The sequence below is a fragment of the Aphelocoma coerulescens genome, chromosome 9 (assembly GCF_041296385.1).
Source record: "Aphelocoma coerulescens isolate FSJ_1873_10779 chromosome 9, UR_Acoe_1.0, whole genome shotgun sequence".
Taxonomy (NCBI): Eukaryota; Metazoa; Chordata; class Aves; order Passeriformes; family Corvidae; genus Aphelocoma; species Aphelocoma coerulescens.
Window position 1 is genome coordinate 24,306,234 of NC_091023.1, and position 9,624 is coordinate 24,315,857.

At 41.5% G+C, this 9,624-nt stretch overlaps 1 long non-coding RNA gene across 2 annotated transcripts; it reads right to left on the bottom strand.

The window, feature by feature from the left end:
• Positions 1 to 1,962: 1,962 nt before the first annotated feature.
• LOC138114704 (uncharacterized) lies at positions 1,963 to 6,606 on the bottom strand. 2 transcript variants are annotated; one of them, XR_011152734.1, is made up of 4 exons: positions 6,534 to 6,606; positions 6,266 to 6,442; positions 4,896 to 4,938; positions 1,963 to 4,339 (listed from the first exon to the last, which is right to left on the bottom strand). It is a non-coding gene; the product is annotated as an uncharacterized lncRNA (long non-coding RNA). The 2 variants fall into 2 exon arrangements; XR_011152735.1 differs by lacking the exon at positions 4,896 to 4,938.
• Positions 6,607 to 9,624: the final 3,018 nt, after the last annotated feature.

Here is a 9,624-nt window from a genome sequence, read left to right on the forward strand (position 1 = left end):
GGCTGAAATGAAACAATCTTGTACCTAAATGTTCCCTTTCTATTCCCACCAAGAAAATCCGCTTGACATAATTTAATTACACCTACGAGGACATTACACCTCAGCAGAGGCAGGGAATTCTGAGAGCGCCGTGTCAGAGCTGATGACATTATCTGAGCCACTTTTGATGGGATTAATGTTGTTTCAGGCAGCTGAGGAGAATTTTGCTGCACGAGATAGAACAGCAATGGAACAACAGGTCCAGAGGGTGAGCAGGGCTCTTCCAGGCAGCGGCGGATAATTATGAAATGTAATTATCCTTGGAGTTTCTCAGGGAAAAGAGCAAGGCCTGATAAACATTTTAGCACATTCTTGCTGTTAGGAGGGAAAGAAAGGAAGGGAAAAAAAAAATAAAAAGGACATTTCAAGGAAATGAAAAACCTAAGGCAGCAGGTTTTGCAGGGAGGGATTGAATCCTGAATGCTGGGATTTGGCAGGTCATTTAAATACGTGAAAATGTTATTTAATTCATGTAACCTAAAACTGTACAAATAAAAGCAAATTCAGAGGGAAAAGGATTCTCTTAGAGATGAAGGATGGGGATTTGAAAATCTAGAACGAATCAGTGGCTAAACCTGACACAGAGCCCCCCTCTCCTTGCTGGTGGCTTCTCCTCATCCCTCAAATCCATCCTATTCCAGCACCATTAATATGGAGTGGATCCAATCTGGGTGCAATTTTCCAAACTTCTCATATTATTCTGAACAAAATTATATTAAAAAAAAACACAAGGGAAAGGAACAGAGCTAAAGAATCCTATTTATTCTCTTTCCCTTTACTTTTGCACTAAAGTGTGATGTTGAGCAGCTCACACTGACATTGCCCAAATGGATTTAAAATTCCTTTTCTATTATTAATTGTGAAAAAGAAAAGAATAATAGAAGATTGTGGCTATGACTGCCAAAATCACCAAACAAAGGGGATAAAGCAGCAAAAATTTTGTCCACTCCTCACAATCCACTTTGAAATACATTTTTTGCACATAGCAAAGAATAAATAATACGAACAAAGTGCTCCCTCTCTGTGCTCTCCATTTCTACACACACACAAAAAATGGGATGGGCTTTCCTGAGAACCCTGAAAGAAAAAAAAAACCAACAAAACTGTAAAGGAAAATATTTTAAGTGAAATAATTTTTTAACAACTATTTTAAAATATTTTTCAATATTATTTTTAAATTGATAACAGTTGAATTCCAGAAAAGGTGACTCCTCAAAACCTTTGCAAGATGTGGTCTGGAATTCTAAAATCCTGCTCCTTGGAGTCATTCCAGCACTGCCACTCCACCTTATCCTTCTCCAGTGTAGGACAGGTACTGTGGGGCCAGAAATGTGTGATGCTGCAGAAACAGCTGTGCTACAAAACGTGCAAATCTGGAGCTGCCTGGACAGGCATCCCTTGCCTTTTGTCACTTCAAATCACCATTTCCATGGGTGGTTCTGCATGGTCAGGGCTATTTGGATGAACCTGTTCCTGACAGAATTTTGCATATCTGGAAAAGAATCCCAGCAGATCAAAATCTCACAACGCAATCAAGGGCGGATTAAAAATGTGCTTTGTGAGGCTCATCAGCAGTGACTGGGGACGCATCCAAGGGTGCATTTTTGTCACTTGGTGTCCCCCTTAACAATAAAACCCTGTGAGATGTCAACGTGTCAAGGTGTGTTGAGTTCACAACGAGCAAGGGAAGGCAAAACCTCCTGAAAGGACACAAGAATAGAAATGCTGCCAGAGAAAAGAAAACCCTGGCTTACCGTACATTTTTCAACATTTACTCAGATCAAGCCTCTAAAAATAAAGATGTCTGCCTTTCCCTCTAAATTAGCCTCAGCCAGGGATTCTTGTCAGAGACATACATTATATAAAGCCCAAAAGGTTCTTAAAAATAGAAATAAATAAACCAAAAAATAGGAAGCCAGCAAATCTCTTGCTCTGAAAGGCGAGATTGGCTTTCATACACATAAATACAAATGAGTCTTTTATCCTGGCATGTGTAGCCTTAATTAGAGCTGGATGTACAGGATTTTCCAGACACTACAGAGGATGTGTCAATACAGATCACAAAGTACATCTGAACGGGTGCACAAAACCCCTGGGTGCAGCAATTCCTGCTGCAGAACAAATATTTGTTCCATATTTATACTTGCTGTTCTTAAAAACAAATTAAAAACCAAAAATCAAGCAATTCTGCACTGAGTATTTAACGGAGAGATCATTTAAAATGAGTATCTTCTCTAGATGGCAATATATTTTCCCTATAAATTTATTTATGCTACTTAAAATAAATTTGAAGCCTGTTTGGCTTTGTGCAGCATCCAACTGGAATAATTTTTGCCATCCTGGTAGATTTATACCCCCTGGTACATTCACATCCTCATTATCCATGGAGCTGGTTGGTTCTTTTGTCCTGGAAAACCTCAGGCACAAATTGAGCATTCTGGACTGATCTCCATGGGAATGGCAGAGGGGAAAGGGAGAAGAAGAGAGGAGAAAAAGGCAGAAGAAGAGAGGAAAAAAAGGCAGAAGAAGAGAGGAGAAAAGGGCAGAGGGGTTGCTGCAGGAATTGATTTCAGAACTGCATCCTTTCAGGAAGGAAATCTCCAGCAAAGGAAAAATTTGGGAGCAAAATATCCTGGAAAGTTATTGGAAATTTTGGGAAATCCAGCAGGTTTTGTGCATTATTAAACACAAGCACCTCCCACACTGATGATGGGAATGAAGAGTATTTTTTGAACGCTCAAAAATTTTCAGAGATCTCACCAAAAAACCTTCAAATTTAAAGCTTTAACGAATTTAAAGTCTAAACCCAGGAGGAAACCAATTCATGAGCAGTGAACACGAAGATTTAGCAGCTTAGATATATTTAGGTAATACAAACACCTATTTAAAGATCTGATCCATTAATAGCAGTATTTGTGATCTCACGAACTTCTGAGCTGCTCCCTCTGGGTGGGATGGGATTCTTAACCCTGCTGAACAGGGACAAAATGCAGGTGTAAGAACATATTTGTGGAAAAATGCAGATTGAGGTCAGCAGAACTATTTATATCTAATTCACAGGATTGTCTCATCTGAGGGGGGAAAAGTTTTGAGCAGACATCAAAGGGCAATTCTTTTGTTTCAACATTTCAAAGCAGAATTGTTGCTATTTTTTACTTCCCGTGTTTCATTTCAAAGTACTCCTTTCTTAAAGAGTAAAACATGAAGAGGTTTTTAAGATTTTTGTTTTGTTACAGGAGCTAATGAAAATAGTTTAGACTGACAGAAAACAAGCCAGGAGCTGTCTCAGGCATTTTGGGCTCACCTGGCAAAGCAAGCAGCACTTAAGGATTCATTTCAGAACTTCCCAAGCCAATTGAAATTATAAAATACAAAATATAACGTGAAAATATGAAAACTATAAAATATTATAAAATACAGCACATCACTTGGTAAGTAAAACACACTTAAATAGTCATAAATTATTATAATATATGTGAGCCCAGGCCTCAAATTATATTTTTAATAAAGTTTTGGGTTAATTTTCTTATTTCATCATTTCTTTCTTATATTTTCTTAATTTTCTTTCTGTTTGTGGATTTAATATCAAATAAGTGACCAGGAATCCATGCAAACACCTGCTGGCTTATGCTGACACTTCAGTTTCTGGTATCAGGCATGCATATTAAAATTATATCTCTCTTATATTTCAATATTTATTATGCACCTTTTTTTTTATATACTCATGTTAAACATTATAATACATATTTGCTATGCATATTTATTTGTGTTTAACTACAGACACCTCACACCAACATCTTTAGAGAACAGCACTGAAGTGTGGAGAGTAAATCTGCATTTTTGAAGTTCCTGCTCACTTCTCTGCCATGGCCACAGAGATGGAGGTGGCACAGTTTGGGAGATGAAATGGGTTTTTTCTCTTTCTTTTTGAGATCTTTTCTCTTTTTAAGATTCCCTGACCTATTTGCTCAGGAATTTGCTGTTTGCTGGGAAGGAGCTGCCTGCCTGTCTGGCTCAAACAAAGCCAACTTGATCACAGCTGCTGTTCCCAGGCAGACAGCTCACAAGGAACATCATTCCTGAACACCTTCCTTGGAGGTAAAACCCCAGCACTCTCTGCTTTTAAGCCACACACCACAAAAGCCAAGAATATTTGGGAATTCTGCTCCTGTGCTCAGCTGCCCCAGCCCTGGGGCCCAGCACGGGAAGGACATGGAGCTGCTGGAGCAAATTCAGAGGAGGCACCAGGATGATCCGAGGGATGGAGCAAATTCCAGGGTGGTGGGAATGCTTTGCAAACCTAAAATGAAATAAAAATCAAGTTTATTGAGTGCACTCCAGAAGAAAAATTAAGGAACAGTCTCAAAGACTGTAAGAGTCAGTCTCGTATGTGAATTAGAGCCTAAATAAGGAACTGGGTTTCTACAGCAGGACAAAGCCCCAAACCAAACTTGAGGTATGGAGAGTTCCTTAAAGCTCACTGGGAGAAGCAGCACTTCAATCCCAACAGAAAGGAAATAAAACCCAATTTCTCAGTTGTGTTTACACTGAGGAGGAGAAACAGGCCAGCAGGAGACTGCTCCTTCAGGAGGAGGCTCCAGAGAGCCACCAGCTCCCCCAGGCAGCACCACAAATCCTGCAAGAGCTCACAATCCCAGTTCCATCCCAGAATCTTCCCATTGTGATGCTACTCTGATGCAATTTCTTGAGTCACAGGGACAGGTTTCTTTGAGGATCTCACAAAGACCATTTTTTAATTGCTGTGGGACCACGTTATGCAGATGACAGAGCTGAAAGCCAAAAACTCAGGAATCAAAGAGGCTGGATTGTACAGAGTGTAGTGTGCATGTACATACCTGTGTGTCTATGGAATATCACACTTCAGCTCTGTGCCAAATGCTGTGAGAACCAAAATAATTACAGTTCACAACTTTAATTAAAAGACTCCCTGTTTGCTTCTTTTCAATCCTTTTTTTAATGTTGAGGGAAAAGTGGAGCATCTGATGCAGTCAACTCTTAGATTTAGGCAGTTCTGGAAATTTCAAGAATATATTTGACTTTGTGCTTTTTATGCTTTCTGTAACTTTCTCCAAGACTGGTAAGGAAAATCTGGCCCATGGGATTGCACAGAAACCATTTCCTGAAGGCTCCTGCTCTGCTGGCAGGGCAGTAAATCCCACTCCTGCAGAACTACAAGGAATTTTTCCTTTTTCAATACCCACCCAGGAAAGCCAGTTGAATTTTTTTACTTCAAAAACTCAGCCCCCTCAACTTTTGAACTTCCCTCAGAGATGCAGGGTGATACCACAACTCATCCAGAAACCTATTTGGATTTAGGAAATGAATTTTCTTGGGCTGTCCTCAAATCCAGGCCACCCACATTAGGCTTATGGGGTATCTGCTGAGGGGAAAGCACAGAATTCTATTTACCACACACGTTATTCCTCTTGCAAAGCAAAAGGAGAGAGAAACAAACAGAAACCATCCAAAAGAAATGTCTTTATAGCCACAGTCACCTGCAACATATTCCTACAATTTAAAAAAAAACAAAGGAACTGGGAGATTTCCTGTCAGGATTCACTGCTGCCAGGGGCTGTCACCAGTTCCAATGGAATCATGCCACATGCAAAGGAAATGTAGGGAAAGAGCATTTGGGAGGCATTACCAGGCATGTTAAATGCAATAAAAGCTGAGTTTCAAAGGCCTGGAGGTCCCTGAGGAGATTTTTAAAGAACTGGACCCCACTTTGTTCGGGGCCTGGCCTAAGCCCCACACCTTTAGGATTCCTACCACATCATTCCTTTATTATCCAGTGGGAAATGGCCTCCAGTTGTGCCAGGAGAGGTTCAGGTTGGATATTAGGAAAGATTTCTTCCCTGAAGGAGTGACCAAGCACTGGGACAGGCTGCCCAGGGCAGGGCTGGAGTCACCACCCTGAGGGTGCCCAAAAAATGAGTGAAAGTGGCACTTTGGGATATGTTTTAGTGGGCAGGGTGGGATTCAGTTAAAAGTTGGACTGGATTATCTCAGAGGTCTTTTCCAACCTTAACAACTCCATGGTTCTTTCCCATTTAAATTAAGAACAGTGAAATAACCTCAGTGACACATTTAGGGATCCCCACATCCCATATGGACTGGGTGTCCTCAGGGAACGTCAGCACAGCTCCAGAGTGCTGTGCAGAGCCAGCCAAAACAAAATAGGAAAGAATTCCTGGATTTTACTTACTTTGAAACAAACCAAGCCTTGCAACATCACAAATATTATCAGAGAAGTGCAGGGACTGGGGCTTGGGACTGAAGCTTTTGACAGCACAGATCTATTTGCAAATTCAAACAAACCTATTGGTTTTTTTCCCATTTAAATTTGTTGTTTCCCTCTTGGCTCCTAACAGAGACATCTCCCCTTAAACAGAAAGAGAAAATATGCATAAATATCACATTTGAAAAATGTAATAAAAACCCATTTGCCACTTTTCCCCCCAAAAGCAGCAAACCATTTGCACAGCAATGCCCAGGCTGTGCTTCTCCTCCCCACAGGCTCTGACGCTACAGAAACACAAAAAACAGGCTAAAAATCAGTCCCTACTTCCATGACATCCCCTGATTTCAGCTGAGAGCAATTTCCCTGAGATGGATTTCCCCAGCTGGGAATACTCAGCACCAGTTCTCCTCATTGTCCTGGACATTTCTCCCCCCTAAACCATTCCTTTCCTCTGAGGACAGGAGTAAATAGCACAATTTGTTCCCACAGAAGGCTGGCTGCCCCTGAAATGTGAAGAAGCTCGTGGCAAATGGGCAGAACGTTAGGAATAAATAAGAAAAACGGGGCAGCAGAAATGAATCTCCCACAATGACTTTTCTCATTCGTTTAAAATGGGAAAGGGCCTTTGCTGGGCTCACAGGAATCCAGACACAGCAGATTTGCAAGTTGCAGGGGAAAATAATGGGTTATCTGCTGTTTGAAATATAAACTGGAAAGCAAAATGTAAAGACAGAGGCTCCCACAAACAGGCAGCAATTTAAGGAAATTGTATCAGCCAGGGGACAGGAGATGTTTGCTATAGCCATTTAAACAATAAATTGCTTTAAATTTGTAAGTGAACCAATGAAACACTAAATTTCACCCCATTTTTTCAGGAAGCTGCTGCTGCCCCCCAGCAGGCATTAAATAATACACATTGTGCTTGATTTTACAAAGCAGTTTAATCTCAGTGCCACTTTGTCTGAAACTCCATCTGCCCAGAGATTCACCTTTGCCAGGTGATATTTCGTGCTCTCCCCCTGCCTACAGCAGAGTTTTCCCTCTGCAGATTAATCTGAGGCTCTTCAGATGCTCAGGAGAGTTAAATGCAAGTGGTAAGTCATGACTTTGAGCTGAGTCTCTCTTGCTGCTCCTCAAATTTCCAGAAGATTCTGTGCAAGCGAGGTGACAAAGCTGCCCCAGCCAGATTTCAGTGGGAATTCCCTGAGCAGAAGCAGAAGAGAGCTCACTGGTCTGAATTCTTTGTGAATTTTCAGACCACACAGTGACCTAGGACAGCTTTTCCCAGAAGAATTTCATCCTTGCTGGGACAACACAAAGAGGAGTTTCCATCACCACAGCAACCACCAGAGAGAAGATGAATTAAACAAACAAAACTTGGGTTGGAAACACTTTCTGAAGTATTTCAGGATTTCAGCCTTTAGGAGGTGGCTCGGATAGGAAGACAAATCTCTGACCTAAGTGAATGCCTTATCCAAGAGGGTCTTTAATTCTGGTTTTCCCTATCTTTTCAGGCCAGAGAGGAATTTCAAGAAACTTTCACAACCAAATGTGTCCAAAGAAGGTCGCTCAGAACTGTTTTATTTCAGTAACAAAAGTCCATGAGTTTGTTGAATAATTTCTTATTTGTTCTCCTCAACATTTCACTTCCTAATCAGCATTTTCATTCCCAGCCTGACAAGCTGATTGATTGTTTTTGTTATCTGTCTCAGAGCTTCATCACTGAATTTTGAAGTGAACTTATAGGGTGAATAAATTCAAAAGATGAAGTGGTTGAAATTAGAAATGTTCAGATTTAGGACCACATTACAAAACTTCAGCTTCTTCTGTAACTTTGAACCATTACAGAGGTGCTGAAGTGCCAGGACTTGTATTTTGTAGAGCACGGCAAGGCCCAAGTGGCATTAAACAGAACCTATTTGAATTTCCAAAGCATTTCACACCCACACTAAATGCCTGAGCAACTCTGCTCCTTTTATCTCCAAGAAGAGTTAAACTGAGATTTTTTTTTGTGTAAGAGGGAGAAACAAGTGACTGGATACGTGGTTCTATGTTGGTGAGGGTGAGTCCCCACCCCTCTGGAGATGGAAGGTGACATGGCAGAAGTCAGGAACTGCTTCTGTCTGGATCCCCCTGAGCACAGACACATCCAGGAATTCACTCCATAAACCTAGAGGATGATCTAGTTAATTTTTCTGGTTAAGTTCGTGCCTGGCACCAGCTCCAGAAAATCTTTGTCATGGGAAGAGAAATGTCCCATTATCACTGCAGCTTTCCAAAGTGCTCTGAAATGGAGCCTTGTCACTAACAGAGTTTTGCAATCCTCCAGCATGGCAACACCCAAGATTTTCTTACCTCTGCATATGAAAAAGTTGCTTTTCCAGAGTTTTATAGACAATAAAATGTTGGGACCAGCACTGGTGATCCACGGGTGATCTATGATCAGGTGAAGGCACAGAGCAATAAAGAGGTGGTTCACTTACAGTCAGAAACCTGGACAGCAGCACCTCAAGGAAACCCTCAGAGAAATCTGGGAAGAGATGGAGCAGGAATGATGGAGATCACTGGCTCTCTAAATGTGAATAAATTCAGTTTTCGAGATACTGTGGGCAGAGCGAGACAGGATCCAATCAGCCTACCAAAAATACTTCATTTACCTCTCTGCCAAGCATTAAAACTGGTGAGAAGAGAGCAAAAGCAGCTCTGCCATGGGATCATGGCAGAAGATGTGGGGTAAGTGAGGCTGGAAGAGGCTGAAGCTCGAATGGGCCATTTCCACACCAAAAACCCCAGTGAAGCAGAGTTTGGTGGTGGTTCAGCTCGATTGAGTCACTGAAGCCATCCAGAGATAGCTTTAAGCATCTAATTTTACCAGCCCAACACACCAAAATTTCCCATAAAAGCACCAGGAAAGGCCGGTGTCACACTCAGCCTTGGGGCTGGGCTCTCTCCCCCCTCCAAAGCCAGAGGTGCTTCAATTCCTGTTAGTCCCATACAGATGTTAGCACCTAAACATTACCAGAATCATTATGTTATAAAGAAACAGCTAAAATACCTCTGGCCAGAGAAGGAGGAAATCAGGTTGTTGGAACAAGGCAGAGCCCCTTTCATATGAGAGTGCTTTTCCACCAAACAAACAGCACTGAACAGAGGCTGTGTCAGACAAATGCAAGATGAGCTAAACTTCACAACAGATTTCTCCCTGCAAGAATAACATCTCTGTCCACACAGAATGTCTGTAGTGTTTCACATTAACTCAGAGCACTCAGATCTAACAAATGTGGCAAGCTCAGAAATAGGTGCCTGAAAACTTTAATCTCCTT